Here is a 16496-nt window from a genome sequence, read left to right as displayed (position 1 = left end):
TTCCGATTTTGGGGCCTCCGACGCTCGAAACGTAAGCCAAACGCGGTTGTCCTCAGCAAGCCACAGTGCGCTTAGCCCGTGAACTCGTGGCGACACCCCGCGGCGGCCTCGGTATCTACGCTACGTAGCCGACCGCAGCTACCAATAGCAGCAGCGTTTGAGAATCCGCTTAATTACGAAATAAAGTGTACAGAGAAGAGTGAGGAACAGGACGTCTGTTGAAAAGAGAGCGTTTAAGAGAAAGGTGACTTCGCGCTCCGTTTGCGAGCTCCATGTACCACGTACGACACCAAAACTTCGCTGAGATGTTCATAGCAGCGTATGCTACCTGCGGACAAAGTTATATCACCAGGCCCGATGGGTGGTTCAGGGCCCCTTTAACAATGCATAGATCATTTGTCTACTACATGCTTTGTGAAGTATGAGAAAACACTTGGTCGGTAAGAAATCAACTTTACATGCTCTTCCCAGAGAGGGCAACAGTGCCCCCCTTCCAAAATAAACAAATCGCCAAAAAATACTCCAACTGCTACCTAAAATAAAGTTCATTGCCTGCCTGCATGCCTGGACGCCGTGAGCACGAAATAACCATCTCAAATTGCCCATTCACAATGAATAGACATGATACAGTTTTCTTCCTGAACGACAGGACGTGAGCCCCCATGTATAAGGCCGAAAACAGTCACCGTCATCAGCAGCATATTTCATGAAAACATACATGACAGTAGCCTCTCAGCGGTATCTATAATTATCGCTATTTCCGTTATCCGAATATTTCCTCTGCCGGTAAGTTTCCTGGCTTCCCAACAACACCTAATCGCCTGGCGTCATCTACCGTGTTCCCATTCCCTTGGCCCCCCCATTTTCATACTCGAATGGACGAGTGGTTAGCTGCGCTACGCATCACGTGACCTACCCAACTCCATTCGCGCCTTTTAATCGCAACTCTAGAATATCAGTTACTCTCATTCGGTCTGTAATTCATACCACTGTCGTCCTGGCTCTCAATGTTAGAACTAACATTTGCCATTTACATCTAGGACAGATAGAGTCAATAGTGTAGTTTATGGGAACACAGAGGCTTGAAGTGAATGACAGCGGTAGAACAAAGAATGTCGCTAGAACCCACGTTTCGGCAAAGACACTTGTCTTCGACAGAGTACCAACTTCTGCCCTGATAAGACAGGTCTCCATGACGGAACCTTAATTCCAGCGCCATTCCTTGTTCTACCATTGTTCATATCTCAGGACAGATCCACTTCACTTATTGTTAAAACTTTCGTCTACTAATCCCAGCACTCTGTATTCTTTTTTTTTTTCTGATTTGCTAAGAGAAATGCGCAGTCTGGATTCTCTCAGTCGAATAACCGGCGACTTCGTATTTTATTGCTTGCAAGGTGTGTCCTCATTTCTTTTTTTCTTTCTTCCTTCCTTTTTGCAGGGAAGAGGGAAGAGCACTGCATAAAATAATTCTGACTTGCCCAACTTGGTGGCGTCCTAAAGCTGAATAACCCACTAGATGTCGCATTAGCATTTCCAATTCCGTTATGCAGCCGAGGATTAAACTTCCGTTCGCGTCGCGAGTCGTCTGGCTTTGACAGCGACTGGAGAGGTAGAAAGGGGGAGAGAAAGGAAACCGATTCCCGACCTACCATCGCGTCCCAAGCCCACGACACAATTGATAGACCTCGGATGTCGCCATGGCCAATGTAAGGAAGGGGAGATGGGGGGGCAAGGGTCATTGTTCCGATCAACCACACCACCTCTTTTCGAAGAAGTCGACATAGTGCACATGCGGCTTACGTAGCTTGGCTGAAATGGCTGAGCCGAGAACAATTTTGTGTCTGCTGAACCTGCCAAAGCGAAGAAGGAAGGCCATTTGCGCAATCTTCGTCGGCACAGCACCGAAATAAAAAAAAGCATGTTTGTTCTCGTCCTGAATACTACGTAAGGCAGCTGGTCTTTTTTTTTTTTTTTTTTTTGGTGTTGGCAGTGGTGAGAAAACAAAAAGTGAGATAAAGTGCGCACTTCCACGGGAATTCGAGAAAGTGACCACCGGGAACGCGTCCTTTGAAGACGCTTTGCGGTGTTCGCCGTAGGCATCATGTTTGTCATTTCATCATTCCACTTAACAAAAACTTGGAGTACGCATAAGTTTCACCTTTAAGAGTGGAGCGCGATAGCGTTATTGGACGCCGTTGACACCGACACCGTATTTTCTGCGACAAGGGGCCCGATCAAAATTTAGAAAGGCTCGGTTTTCAACATTCCCCTCAATGTTGCCAAGAATCAAAGTACAACGACACACCATCATAATTTGAGGACGCTGAAGCTTCGCCTTTAAGAGTGGAACGCGATAGCATTAAAAGATCCCTGGCTGCTTATCAGGCTTTTTTCTCGTATATTCAAAGTACAATCCGACGCTATAACTCCTGTAGGTTGTGGTTAAGTCGTGATTTACGATTTTTTGATGGATTTCACTTTGAGTAATTCAATTTTTGTACACTATCATCTTGCGCCATGCGAAGGGCTCGCCCGGTCGGGGTGGTTCGGGATGATGTGATTCGGCATGATTGTTTCGGCCTCACGCCGATGCTTACGCCGACACTGACACCGACGCCGGATTTTCTGCGACAACACGGGGCTCCTGACGCTGTCGCGTTAAAAATTCGTCGGCCCTTCCACTCCGTGCAGATGGTTCACCAGCGAAACGTGCGGCCCCAGTGTTTATCACTGGGTTAATCCCGAGGGTTCATTAAAGTATTTCTCAATTATGAGGTTACACACGACGTCACCGACTGTATGCCGGCAGTCCGCCGCCGTCGCTTGCGTTCGATGTCACGACTTTGCTCGGCGGCGTGGTTAGCAGCATTTGCCCGCCATCGCCGCTCACGATTCTTCGAGATTAAATTGCTTCAAAATTAAATCTGTCCCTTACGGGGTAAAACAATGAATGGCTCATACCCCCATAAACGCGGCCTCTCCATTACGACGACAGAAGAGAATTTCTATGCTGCAATGATGAGCGGCAACGTAGGAAGCTGTAGAAGAAGACGATGACGACGACGAACGCGCGAACACTGGCACGAGCGCAACCTGAGGGGCGCCAACGAGCTAGCTGCGGAAGAAGACGACGACGCTCGAGCCAACGCTGATGATGATAGTATTCTGTACGCAGGCGATTTCACCTAGCCATATACGATTTCGCCTAGACATATAAAGCTTCCCTTTAAAACTCCGCCAACACCACCATCTCTACTACTACTACGACAAAAACGGCAGCAGCAACAGCAGCAACATCAACGACACGGCCGGCCGACGGCGGCGGAGCCCGCCTTCTCTATGGCGGTCGTAGATACGAAGGGAAGGATCCGAGTCACGGCATCAGCTAGGCTGCCGTCGGCCGAAGCAGCGGAGGAGATGGCCATAGCCCTCGCGGTACTCCACGGAGGTACGGAGGATAGCCTGATCATAAGCGACTCCAAATCAGCGATCCGGAACTACAACAAAGGTTGGGTGTCCGCGCATGTGGCGCGCATGCTCAACGCCAGAGCCGGAGACTTCGTGTCCGGCAGGATTACGATCAAGTCCCTCAAATGGTTCCCCGCGCACGTCGGGGAGCTTGGTACTAAAGAAGACAACAGCCGCAACAACAACAATACTAACGGCCGAAAACACACCGGCATCCCGCCCAACCACAACGAGCGTGCCCATCTCGTCGCGAGGCAACTTACCCGCCGCGACGCGATCACCCAGAGGGCAGCCGCCGTTGTTGTGCGGGACCCCACCGGAGGAATTATCAACACAACCCAAATCGCGGCGGTCGGAGCTGGGGGCCACGGGGATGCCGACTGTGATATCGAGGAGTTTCCGGCCTCGTACCGAGAGGTTCTTGCACACTATAGGCAAGAACGTATGACATATCCACAACCCCACGGGCGGCTGGACAGGTCCCAGGCAGTCGACCTGAGGCGGTTGCAGACGGGCACTTTCACCAACCCCTATCACCTGCACCGCCTGTGGCCCGCGCTGCACCCATCGCCCGGCTGCCCGTGGTGCGAGCACGAACGGGCTGATATGGCCCATATTCTTTGGGAATGTCAACGCCCTGAAGAAGAAGGAACAAGAGGAAGGGGGAAGATAACAGCAGGACCTTCTGAAGCGGGGCGCCTCGCTGAGAGATGGCAAGCCGCCCTCCTCAGCGAGGCACCCGAGGACCAGGAGTGGGCCGTCCAGCGGGCCAGGGCCATTGCCGAGGATCTCGAAAGATTTTTCTCCGGCGATGGACCCCTGGCAGCCTAGCCCCGGGCACCAACAGCCTTAACCGCTGGACAAATAAAGTTTATTCCTATCCTATCCTAATCAGTTACGTTGCTCTCTACTGCGGTCTAGTCCTGATACTATACACCGAAACACCTCGCTTGGATAAGCGCAGTAACAAATGCCCCAATTAAACAAAGTTTAGTTCCCCGCTCTTAGGCACGGCACTATTACTACTTTGTAGCTATGGTAACTCTACGCGTTGCTCGAACACCTACGCGAGAACGCAGCGTCTGGTGTGGATAATAAACGGCTTCGGTGGCCGTTTATTATCGCATAACCTTGTATGTATGTCTGTGGCACAACTATTACGCATGTTTTGATTTACTTCATTTTAACATTTAAGTTGTTCGTTATAGTTATAGATTCAGTTCCTTTAAGAAACGAATTGTCGTAGTATATTATGTGAGCGGCCTTGTATTTATTACCTTTAGCAATGCAAGTTTGTGGCATAGTGAGCATGCGCCCTTAGATTTACCTGCAGTATAATCGCCAGTCGATGAACAGTCAACCACGAAAGCTCAGAAGACGCTGAATTTGTAGTTCCAATCTGTAGTTGTTTTTAAGAGCTTCACAATTGTCCCTTCATCCCTTAATGATAGGCCCAACCCTTAATAGGCGCCATGCCTTAAAGTCACAATTTTTTGTTAACCTTTATACCGAAAACTTTTGTGGCCAACTGCACACAACCATTTGGTCACATGAAAATTGCTCTTAGGGCTCATTACCATGGAATTGGCGGTTAAGTGATCCTTTGATCATGTAGGGGGTTCTATGGCGCAAGGGCCAGTGATCCTTTACAGTTCATTTTACTGCGACAATGCTGATGCAATGCCGAGCCAAGCCGTTGTGGTAAAATACTCGTGCGATGGAATAATTTATCGCCACCGATAACAAATAATCGGAGCACTCATCGTTGATAGATAATAGGCAACATTATGATGATTACTACAATGGTAATTGTTGGGATGCTTAAAATACCGGAAGTAGTTACGAGAACGATACGTAGTCGATATGTACAAGTGCACAGTGTTCAGTAAAGAGCTTAAAGGGATACGGACACGAAATCTGAAAATTTTACGAAAATGATAAAAATCAATCCTCAGTGTGTGATTACACCGAAGACAAGTAGTCACTTAGCTCATTTTTGAGCCGATGGCTTTATTTTTGGCGTTTTTGTGAGCACGCGCCTCGCCGCCCGACCCGCGGGAGTTGGAAAGCGTGACGTCACGATGCCCTCGTCGGTTAGCCAGCCGGCCGGCCGCGGTCATTCGAAGCGCGCCGACGCTGCCATCGCGAGCATGGATTCGACTTCTCGTGCTTCTACCAGCGATGAATACATGTCTGAAGACGAGGACCATTCTAACTTGGCAAGAAATATTACCGCCTACGGTTACGAGCCTTCCGCGTCAAGCGACGAAGAAGAGCAGGCGGCCGTAGAAGTGCCGGTCAGGTTTTCGCGAACCGTAGCGCGAAGATTTCGCTCTACACCAGACACTTGTGCAAGAATTTTGTAATTTCCTCTGTAAACTTGCTTTTTCAAGAGCGCACGCAGGCGAGGCGGCTGTGGGGTACTTAAGCACTGCGTGGATGACTGAATGGTAGTTTATGCCGTCGGCGTGAGCAACTGCTGTGAGGTATCAGTACCTCAGAGACTCTCACGTCCACTTCGCCAGCCGACCGACAGATGGCAGCTGCCCAGTTTTTTCTGTTTTTGCCTGTGGAGAAGCAGAGCTGTGTGTGTGTCTGATTTCGTGAGTCGCGCTCGCTAGCCTTGTATTGTATTACTATGCTTTGCCAACATTTTTAAAGACATTACTACCTTCGTACCCAGCCTCGGGCATCTCGCCCCAGCTTCGCCCTCACACTGCTCAAGAAGGCTGCAAGCGAACGAAAACAGTACCGACATCTTTTCGCCTCCTCTTTTCCAACGCGCCGCTGATCATTTCTGCCTTGCGTTTTCGTGAGAAGACTGTGAGAAGACCGACCGTGAGCGGCATGCCGAGGATTTTCAGCACAGCCGGGCTGGTCACATAATCATCGTCGACGAAGTGGTCCGCGCAAATGAAGTCAGTTTTAGAGGTCTCCAGGCTGTGCGTGATGGCTGACAGGCAGGTATCCAAAGTTTACGCACCTTCTCGTCTCTGGGAAACGTGTGCGACGGCGTTTCACGACCGACGATGCTGTTATAACAGCAATGTCTGGGCATTTTCTTCCGCCGCGAGGAACGCCTCAATACCGAGCGACGACCGCGGGAAGACGCATGTAAGACGCACCACCTGCGTGGAATGCCGACGGGGATAATGTTTCGGATGGACCACGTGCGAGGATCGCTGAAAGGGGCTAAACAAACGCTGCAAGGGACCGACACCCCCGGAAACACTGCGACGGCTGTGGCCGACCGTGGCCGCGCGGGTTGCGATGACGTCAAATTTCAGCTTCTGCCGGCGGCCGCTTGGAGGCAAGGTGCAATAGAAAATCGCGAAAAAAAGATGTGACTCGTTCTTTCTTTCAAAGCCGCTTGTTGTATTCGTCATTTTGAACAGTTCAACTTTTTTTCCGACGCAAAAAACCACCCGCCAACTTTTGTGTCCATATCCCTTTAACGAGGCACGTGGTGTGACGAGGCTCCTTTATAGCGTTTTTCTTTCCTTCTTTTTTTCCTTTTTCGTTTTCTTTACTTTATTGAAGGGCCGTACATACATACTTATTGGCGAACAGCCACTGGCATAGGTTGGCGTAAAAAAGCTTCACGCCTTTTTGCCTAAACATACCTGTGCCAGTTTGGGGAGCGTACCCTTGAATAAACGTGGTCCGTTTACCGTGAAGTCGCCTCACTCGTAGACAGATATATTCCAATCTTCGTAAAACTACCAGGTCAACCTACCAACTCGTCCAGCCTGCTGTTTTGATTGCGTCCACGACTGACTTTGAATTGCAACGTAATCTGTAAAGTTGGTGGTACCAAAATTGCAGCACCTTCGATATTTTTTTTTTGTTTACTCTCTAAAGCTTAACGGCATTGTGGAGTGCATTTTGTGTGGTCATACATTTGTTATTACAATTTCTAAGTTAATATACAGTGTTTAGAGCATCTTAAAATGCGTACGCGCGTCGCTTCAACGCGGTTGGACGCCGGATAGATGTTAACATCAATAACAAAGTGCGGCTTCCTTACGCTGAAAAAGAAATAAGAAAGAAAGGAAGGAAGAATTTAACGTAGAACTAAACAACAACGCCTAATAAAAGACATAGAAATGATAACATTGAGATAAATAAACAAATAAAGGTAGAGAAATAGAGAGTATGCAGAGTAAGAAAGAAAGGAACGTGGAAAACCGAAATAAGGAATAAAAGGAAGAAGCTTCAAACGTGGAAACCATGGATAGGAGAGCCACGATAAAGCCGCAAGAACAAAGCCTTCTCCCGTACATCATGGGTCATTCTTTTTATCCCGACATCTCGGGCAAGTCGCTGCGCCGCGTTTAATTAAATTTGGGCGACCACTGCGCTTAATGGTTACGCTCATTAACTTCGGGTAAGGCACAGCGGACTCTGCTGCTCTGTAAAAAAAAATTAGACAAAAATGTGCAAATGGATGGAATATTGTAAGACGCGGCGAGTGTGGAGGTCACCGCGCGAATCTCTTTTGTAAGCAAGTCATCCCACGAAGCGTTCGCGCCTCGTGTGAAGCGGAGAAAGACATTGTAGCTGCTTCAACCTCGTTTCGACGTAGGACTTTTTTTTCTTTTTTTCTTTAATCGTTGTTTTATTGTCTCGAGGACGATCGCTCGTTAATGAAAGCCCTCGCTCATAGAAGAGTCGCTCTTATTTTTTTTAGGTTCGCAATGCAGACAGGAACATTTCTTTTGTGTTCTTGGCATTTATTGGATGGATTTATTTATGGAGGGATGCCAATGGATTTATTCGCATCCCCTTTAAAACGGGGCGGTGACAAATTGTCACCTAGTCGGCTTGATTTATGCAGGGCTCGTCGCGCCCCCTTGTGAAGGCCACGGTAGACTACACCACGCAGCACATAGCCTCAGAGAGGGCACGAGCTGACAGGTGGAGGCCCAGGAGATGTTCTCAAAAGGGACAAAAGAATGCCAGTACACACTTCTTTAAACAACACGCTAATACACTATCAATTAAAACATGGATGCATAACAAAGGTATTTTTGTTCCTTGGTCAATTAACTGCTTCTTACGTAAAAAACCTGGAACGACTGAGCACGTGTTTTTAGAGTCCTGTACCCCCTTTTTTTTTTCTGGGATGTACTTCAAAGCACGCTAAAGAAAGTTACCTTTAGATCCACGGGGAATAAGGTTCTTACCGGTAGGAACAGAGGGTTTTCCGTATGACGCTATAATGCTCCAGGGCCTCCACAGCTTGTGGAAAACTAGAACGCAGTTCAACAGTGCCGATGTAGTGAGATATGTACGCGATCACTTCATTGAAAGTGTAGTACGGTTCAGTGACGTCCATCGGGCACTCGCTGACAGCCAACGTGGATTGTAATGCTGGACGAATCGGCAGCACTGAAAAAAATTTATTGTGTGTGCCCGTAAAAATTTTGCTGACATGTTTTATCTTTTGTGTTTTGTTGGTGTGCGTATAAAGTCAAAGTCAGTAATAAAGAAAAAAAATTCCTGAAAGTTTGTTTCAAGTGGATACGCCTTGCGACTTCACTGGCTGCAGTTCGTAAATTTTAGTATGTACCGTAAAGAAATTATATAAAATCAGTTAACTAAAAATGTACGATAATTAGTTGATTACGTATTTCGATTGGCTTGCGCAAGTAATGTTACTCTTCGAGTAATTGTCTTCTTACTCTTCGAGAAGAATTACTCTCAGAGTAATTCAGCTCAAGGAGTAGAATTGTGTTATCTGCCACAGGCATTTTTTTAAAATTCTGTATGGTCTAAAAAATAAACGCCCTGGTACATCAATAGGCCCGCATGCATAATGGTAAAGTTGGACGTTCAGATTTTTTTTCTGTTTCAGTGTCACGTAATGTAGAGGTCACTCGTGAGGAAAACTCCTGCGAGAGGCTATTATTTATTTATTTATTTATTTATTTATTTATTTATTTATTTATTTATTTATTTATTTATTTATTTATTTATTTATTTATTTATTTATTTATTTATTTATTTATTTACCTACCTACCTACAGCGCTCAATAGTGGACCTTAGAGAAGGCGGGGGAGGGCAATATAAATGTATACAAATACAGATGGTTGATAATAAAAATAAAATACATACTATACAACACAATAATAGAATATTACAAAAACATCACTTGAATCGGTAAAGATATGAATTGATAAAGATAACTTTCTCACACTGCCCTATCTAAAGCAAACAATGTTTCTCCTAAATGAACAATATCACAATAAACTTACCTCAATACTTACCTCATCAAAAGTACAACATTACAACATTACAAGTTTAACTACTTACCTCATTCCATCTGTTTATTGTCTAAAACCTAATTTGGGACAAGCTATGCCCTCTTGTCAGTGAAACGAACGGCATTTCATTTAGCCAAATTTGACTTCGTGCTCCAGCTTTCGCTCCACGTCGACAATCCCTGAAGGTCCTTTCGCATAACACATAGGTCATCAACGGGCGCAGTGCTGCGGTATATGCAACATTCATCAGCCTACAGTCTTTCATGGCAAGAAATGTATTTCGATACGTGATTTATAAATCAGATCAGGTCACCTAGGGATGCGTCAAAACAGTATCTTGTAAGAAAAGACTTGTAGACAGCGGAGGAGGCCATAAGATTCGGCGCGATATTTCAACTATATACCATCTAAGTAGAACGCTTCTTTTCATAGAGACGTATATGCAACATTCATCGGCAAAGCCTTGTATGGCTAGAAATATATTTCGATACGTCATTTGTAAATCAGATCAGGTCGCAATAGGTATGACTCAACAAAACACTCCCTTGTAAGAAATGCTTGAAGGCACCGGAGGAGGCCAGAACATTCGGTGCGATATTTCAACTATACAGGCTGAGAAGAACGCTCGTTTTCAAGAGACAAACAAAAAAAAAAAAAGGTACCAAACTGGAGAGCGAGAGAAAAGCACGCTTGTCGTCCACAACACTCTCTTGTCCTCGGGAGGCTTCGTCAGTCGTTGGTGTCAGCGGCCACGCTGCTGGGTTCGCCGACGCCGTCGTCGGACATGAATGTCTCGTGCAAGCGTGTGGGCGAGGGCAACTTGCGTCGCAGCGGTGACAGCGGCGCGATGGTGATCTGGATCTCGGGCCGCGCCTTGGCCAGGTACTGGCGCAGAATCGAGTGGCTCATCTTGTCCACCGGAGTGGCGTCCACTTGCGTCAACACGTCCCCGGGAAACAGGTGCCGGCCCACGGTCTGCACACGCACGTCCTTGGCTCGCTGCGAAAACACCGCCTAGAGTTTTATTGGAATAGTCCTATTGTGTTCTCTACGGTGGATGAGGCCGCTTTGTTCGAGTTAGGCGCGACCCAAGCACGAGGCCCCTCGCGTTCTGGGAGCGAATTCACAAAGCTTTTTTTTTTTTCTTTTTGTCGTAAGTGGTCTTTGCCATTGGCCGGCGGCCTCTTCTAATGATATGTCCAGCATCGGGATTGGCTAGGATTTGCTCTTACGAACGATTTTGGCGTATGAACATTTGTGAATACGGGATCTGAATCGTACGATTTTGGAGAAAGAAGTGACTATAGTGAGGGGGACCCCCTCGCTGTTGTCAGAAAACTCTCGTAACGGGGCAGCAGCAGACAATACACGCAAAAACTCTCGTAACGGGGCAGCAGCAGACAATACAAACGTCTAATAGCGCCTCTTCTCGGTCGTGATTAAAAAAGAAGAAAAACACGTGAGTCGTAGGGCTGTAGGAAAACACCGTATCTCGTTGCGTCGAGGTCCTCGGTTCAAGCTGTGTGTACGTTTAGTAAGTTTTCTTTAACTGCGGCCTCTTTTTTAATTATTAATTGCCGTTCTAGGTAGTTGTGGCTAGGTTAGGTTAAGTTAGGTCAGGGACGAAAGAAGCCAATGTATTTGTACATCCACACCACATGCGTACCATATGCATACCACATGTTACACGTGGTACACATGTAACAACTATAGCTCAATTCTGTACACCAAACATGCGACCTAACATGCACCTAACACCTAATTACACTGTACCGTGACGGGGAGCATCTCTTTCGCATCTGTGCTCTAAAATGACGGGCCCCCCTCGTCGTGTAGCGACTGACTTCGTGGAATTACGGAAGCCAGACGGCAGGGTACGCTGAGTCTCAAAAAAATGTGTGGTACTCTATTTCACGGCAGTGCGAATGCTGAAACACAGGCTACGGAGTTGGTGCACTGGAGATCGAGACCTGGCTCCAGACTGAGCACACAATCACGTGCCCACGGAGAGAAAAGAACCAGATGAGTGCACCCAAACTCATGGGAGTTTGGATGACGCTGCAACTGCATACAGGTTCCGTTCTAGTGCGACATCTTTTTGAAATCATGCAGAAAGCAGCCTTGCTGAGGTTACAGAAGTGTTTTAATTCGGCTTTGGGTGCTCGTTGCATTGTCTCAGGTCAATGCTCGTTGCATTGTCTCAAATCTAGTTTGATGCGGCGAACAACGCTGTATTTTGACATCTAATAGAAAACAGGAAAACGTTTACGCACATGACACACAACGAAGGAGGTTATATACAAAACCTTATGTGACCTCGTTGCACACAATGCTATGCAAATGAATGAGCTTAACGTCGTCCCCGTGTAGTGGACTTGCGCTAGTAGATGTAATTTCGCGACAAGTTGAACGGGCGGGTGGGCTGAGCTGCTTGGTTTGATTCCAGCAGGTAGGTTACTCTATCGAAGGGGTGGCTGAGTAAAACTAGATTATTGCTCGAACTCGGCGCTCCTTCTTTACACCTTATTTATGAGGGGCCCCGCACAAAACTCGCACACTTTCCCCCGCGACGATTCATTTTCTCGTCTGTAAACTAATACGAAAACGCATCAGCGATGTGCATTGTCTTGTGTCAAATATTCGATGTGTGTTTTACCGTAAATGTACTATCTACAAACGCTTTCTTTGAATGATGCTCAGAAGTAAGACGTTCATAGTTGGTTTCACTACATTGTATTGTTTAAGGTTTGTAGACTGCAGTTCGATGACTCGCGCAGACGTGCGGCAAGAGAACAGCAAGAAACACCCAAACACACACACCTTTCTATTGCTCAATACGGGCTACATAAAAGTACTTTTCCGAGCGTGAAAGAAGCCCGCGAGGGCACGCAAAATTACCGCGTGACTGGCCGCTCGAGGCATTTATGTTTATTCGCGCGCTTCTTTCACACTCGCGAAAACACGTTTATGTAGCATATATTGAGCAATAGAAAACTGTATCGGGAGTTTTTCATGCTGCTCTGCAATTTTTTCATTGACACTTTTCATGTAATTTTAATAATTGAGAAGTTCATTAAATCATTAGGAATGTGTAATTAGGCAGAATGCAAAAAATAATGAGTTTCTCCAAGCGACGGCCAATCAAATTACCTTGATTCTGTCCAGCTACGTGGCATTTGAATATTTTTAAATGATGGTGCATGATAGTTGAGACCAAAACCACCCTGTATATGGTGCTGCTACAGCAACCCAGCAGCGCTTGTGAGGAGGTGAAATGAACGGAGTCTGGCAAACTTGGTTCGCTGGCGGCCAAGGGGAATTAAGCATTCGCAGGAACTAATTGAAATGAAACGACCCACTCCTGGAAGTGGCTCATTTCTGGCGCTGAGTACACATACCTTCACAATATGCAGATGGCTGTAAGCATTCTGCTGCTGGTCCCACGTTTTCGCCTCGAACGTTGTGAAACCGTACCACGCCCCCTTGCGGCACCCGGCTCTCAATAGAGACAGGATGAGCGTCTGCCGGCCGCATGACTGAAGGATGCTGCTCATGTCCTGCCTGTAGATGTAGAAATTAAAAAAGAAAGAAAGAAAGGGTGTCCTTGTACAGGGCTTGTCAAACATTCGCAAACAGCTGTAGATTATTGGAGCTTGACAGAAATATGGTATTTTTTGCACTCGTTGTGAGGATTTCAAAGCGAGAATAACAGTCAACATTTTTTTTTACAGTAGACGTTTTCGCATGTGTGAGCCTATGAACCGAAGAAACGCTTGGTCTCGTGTCTCCTGAGTCGACTTCGTCCAGGAAGAAAATGTTTTGCGTGTGCGTGTGCGTGTGCGTGCGCGTGCGTGCGTGCGTGCGTGCGTGTGCGTGTGCGTGTGCGTGTGCGTGTGTGTGTGTGTGTGTGTGTGCGTGTGTGTGCGTGTGTGTGTGTCTTAAACGTATGGGACGTTCATTTTTTGTTCAAAATTAACACAAGAATTATGCCGGAAAATATGTGCGTATAATTTTTATAATATTTTACGGCAAAATTTGCTGACAAAATTGGGATCAGCTATAAAGGAAAAGCGCTAGAAATATCGGGTCTTCTGTATCGGCGCACAACTCTGACTTTCAATTCGCTGAATTTCTCGTTACAGTGAATGGGCGAAACCACTAGCCTTCCACGGCCTTCGTTTTGTTCTTCTTCTTTTTTTTTTTTGAAGGAGAAAGGGGGGGGGGGGGGGGAGATGTGCAACATTTCTCACACATATATGAGAAAACAATTAGGTGCCAAATTTTTTTCAATCCGCAAAACCATTATCACATAGTTCACTCTTGCTTTTTGTGTGTGTGTGCTCGTGTGTTTTTCATAGAAGAAAGTCTCATCATTGGCATCACGAACAAACCGATACTGGAAAATTACTTGTAAATGCGGTTGCGGTCAGAAAAATAAAATGCCTAGTGTGTAAACAGGGCATGAGGAATTACATTTTCTATTGTGAGCCAAACGTGGTAATTTGAACGTAATAATTAATGCGGAAACGAATTCCCCTATACGTATTTAGAACACCGCGTGTGTAAATCATCATCAATGCAGTTAAGGGCACCATGTGCGTATATGAACATCTTCGCGGCTGTCAAGTAAGAGTGTTTGCGCAACGCACAATGGCGCATTAAAATAGTAAAGTCTCCTCCCCCTCATCACCCTCCATCCCTTGTACAGCCATGTAGCCACAGTGTTTTATACCAACGTTTCCAGAGATTGGAACACCCAGGACAACAAATGTAATGAACTCTGAAGCAATTCGTACTTATGCTACAAGTGGCCAAATAACCCACAATTGCACCACAGTTACTTTAGTTATGTATAGGCGAACTTTCGACCGGCTTACATTGCACCCCGTATCAAATTTTTGAAAGTCTTAAGCATGCATAATGTCGACTACAATATTTCCTTAAAAACTTCAGCGTGTATTACTTTTATTGCTTTGTATTTCGGTAAAGCTTTCCTCGAACATGGGACGCAAGATGGGACGCATGGGACAGTTCCAAGATGCTAAAAATCTAGTTGGCTTGGAGCCTTTCATAATCCAGTTTTATACGCAAACCTATCGGCGAATGTTCTGTGTCATTGTGTCCTTTCAGCATCATTGCATTCAAAACAGCATCACAGTAAGGACAAAAAAATGTTGGAGAAAAGTGTTTTGGCTAGGTCACACTTTGCTAGGCACAGCGCGTAGCTAGCAGTGTTTTCTAAAAGCATAATTTTCGGCAAAAAAAAAGTCATGGGCATCATCGCGATTGAGCAGTATGCATAGCTGATATGAATGCCATAGGCCAAAACTTCCAAGGCTTGCACGTGTGCTGGGCAAGCTATCAACTCGCTTATATGACAATTCACTTTTTATAATACCATGACATCAATATGACATCGTGTAATAAGATCTTATTACACTCTTTTATGACATTGTGTAATAAGTTAGTTATGACATCGTGTAAAACTGTGGGCTTCGAACCCAGGTGGTGGAAAATGCAAAAAAAAAAAAGCAAAGAAGACTAGTCTCTAAGTCACAATGAGTACGTCAAACAAAAAAGTGCGATGTGCTCTTTGAGAAAAATTTCTATGGCGGGTGAGATACGTGAACGCTTCCCCATCGCATAACAAGACGAGGGGCCTCGCTGCTTCAAGAGCGCATGCCAGTCTTCCACTAACCCGATATCGTGTTTCGTTTTCTGTTCTCTATGATGGCGATTTATACTGGCATCATATTCGAAGCTGGGCAGTGACAAGCCTATCAATTTGCCTCTCTCTCTTTTATCAATTACCTCTTCATGAAAACCTGTCTCTGTATTGTATGGTTGCCTATGCCTGTAAAGACTCCAGCTCTATCAATTTATGCACTTTTTTTTTTCACCACCAATATTCTAAACGTCTCTTCCTTATCTAGACTGCTTTTATATCTTATCAATGACCTTGTATCTGCATTGAATCCCAGCACTCCTGGAAGGTGGACGTTTCCTACGAGTCTGGCTGCGGTGAATATCCTAGCATTCCATTATAATGTGCTGAGTCGTCTCCGGACTTTTGCTGCAGCGGACACATGCCTTATTAGGTTCCGAGTATTTGCTCCGGTATGTTCTTGTCCACAGGCAGCCAGCTCGGGCCTCAAAACGCAAGTCACTGCCCTTTGTGTTGTCACACGGACTGTGAAAAAAGAAATCAGGAGAGGGACAGTCTGTGTTGTCACACAGACTGTCCCTCTCCGGTTTTTTTTTTTTTTTTTGTGCCGCGTTTGTAAATCTCTATGGTCTCCATGTGCGCCCAGCCAGAGCCTCGTTCAAAGAGACTGGAACTAAAGTTTTTATTGCGATAGCAATTATATGGACACTCCAGGCGAATTTCTGCCGTCGGCGTCACCGTGAGGTTCCGTACAAACTCTAAGGGCGATAAAATCGTCGCCGCGCGTCACATGCTGTATGTGCGAGTGAAAGAATGCGAGGGTGAGCCGGCGATGGCGAATCAATTTCGCGCACGCAAGGAAAGAAAGCAGGGAGGAAGCGCGCCGTCTTCTGCCGTGCGCACGGCTCCGGAGGAAGGGGAGGGAAGGAGAAGCGTTCTACTCCGGCAGCTGTTGCGTAAGGCGCGACCATGCGCGCCCGCCCGGGCCACGCTATTTTGAAAAACATCTGCGATGCGCAGTGTTTTAGCGGCTTAGTTCGCGTTGATGTCAAAGGCAGTGCGAAGGCCAACTCGCTCGGTGGTGGCGCCACGC

Source organism: Dermacentor silvarum, chromosome 9, assembly GCF_013339745.2.
Source record: "Dermacentor silvarum isolate Dsil-2018 chromosome 9, BIME_Dsil_1.4, whole genome shotgun sequence".
In the NCBI taxonomy this organism is placed as follows: Eukaryota; Metazoa; Arthropoda; class Arachnida; order Ixodida; family Ixodidae; genus Dermacentor; species Dermacentor silvarum.
Note: the sequence above shows the minus strand (reverse complement) of the source record.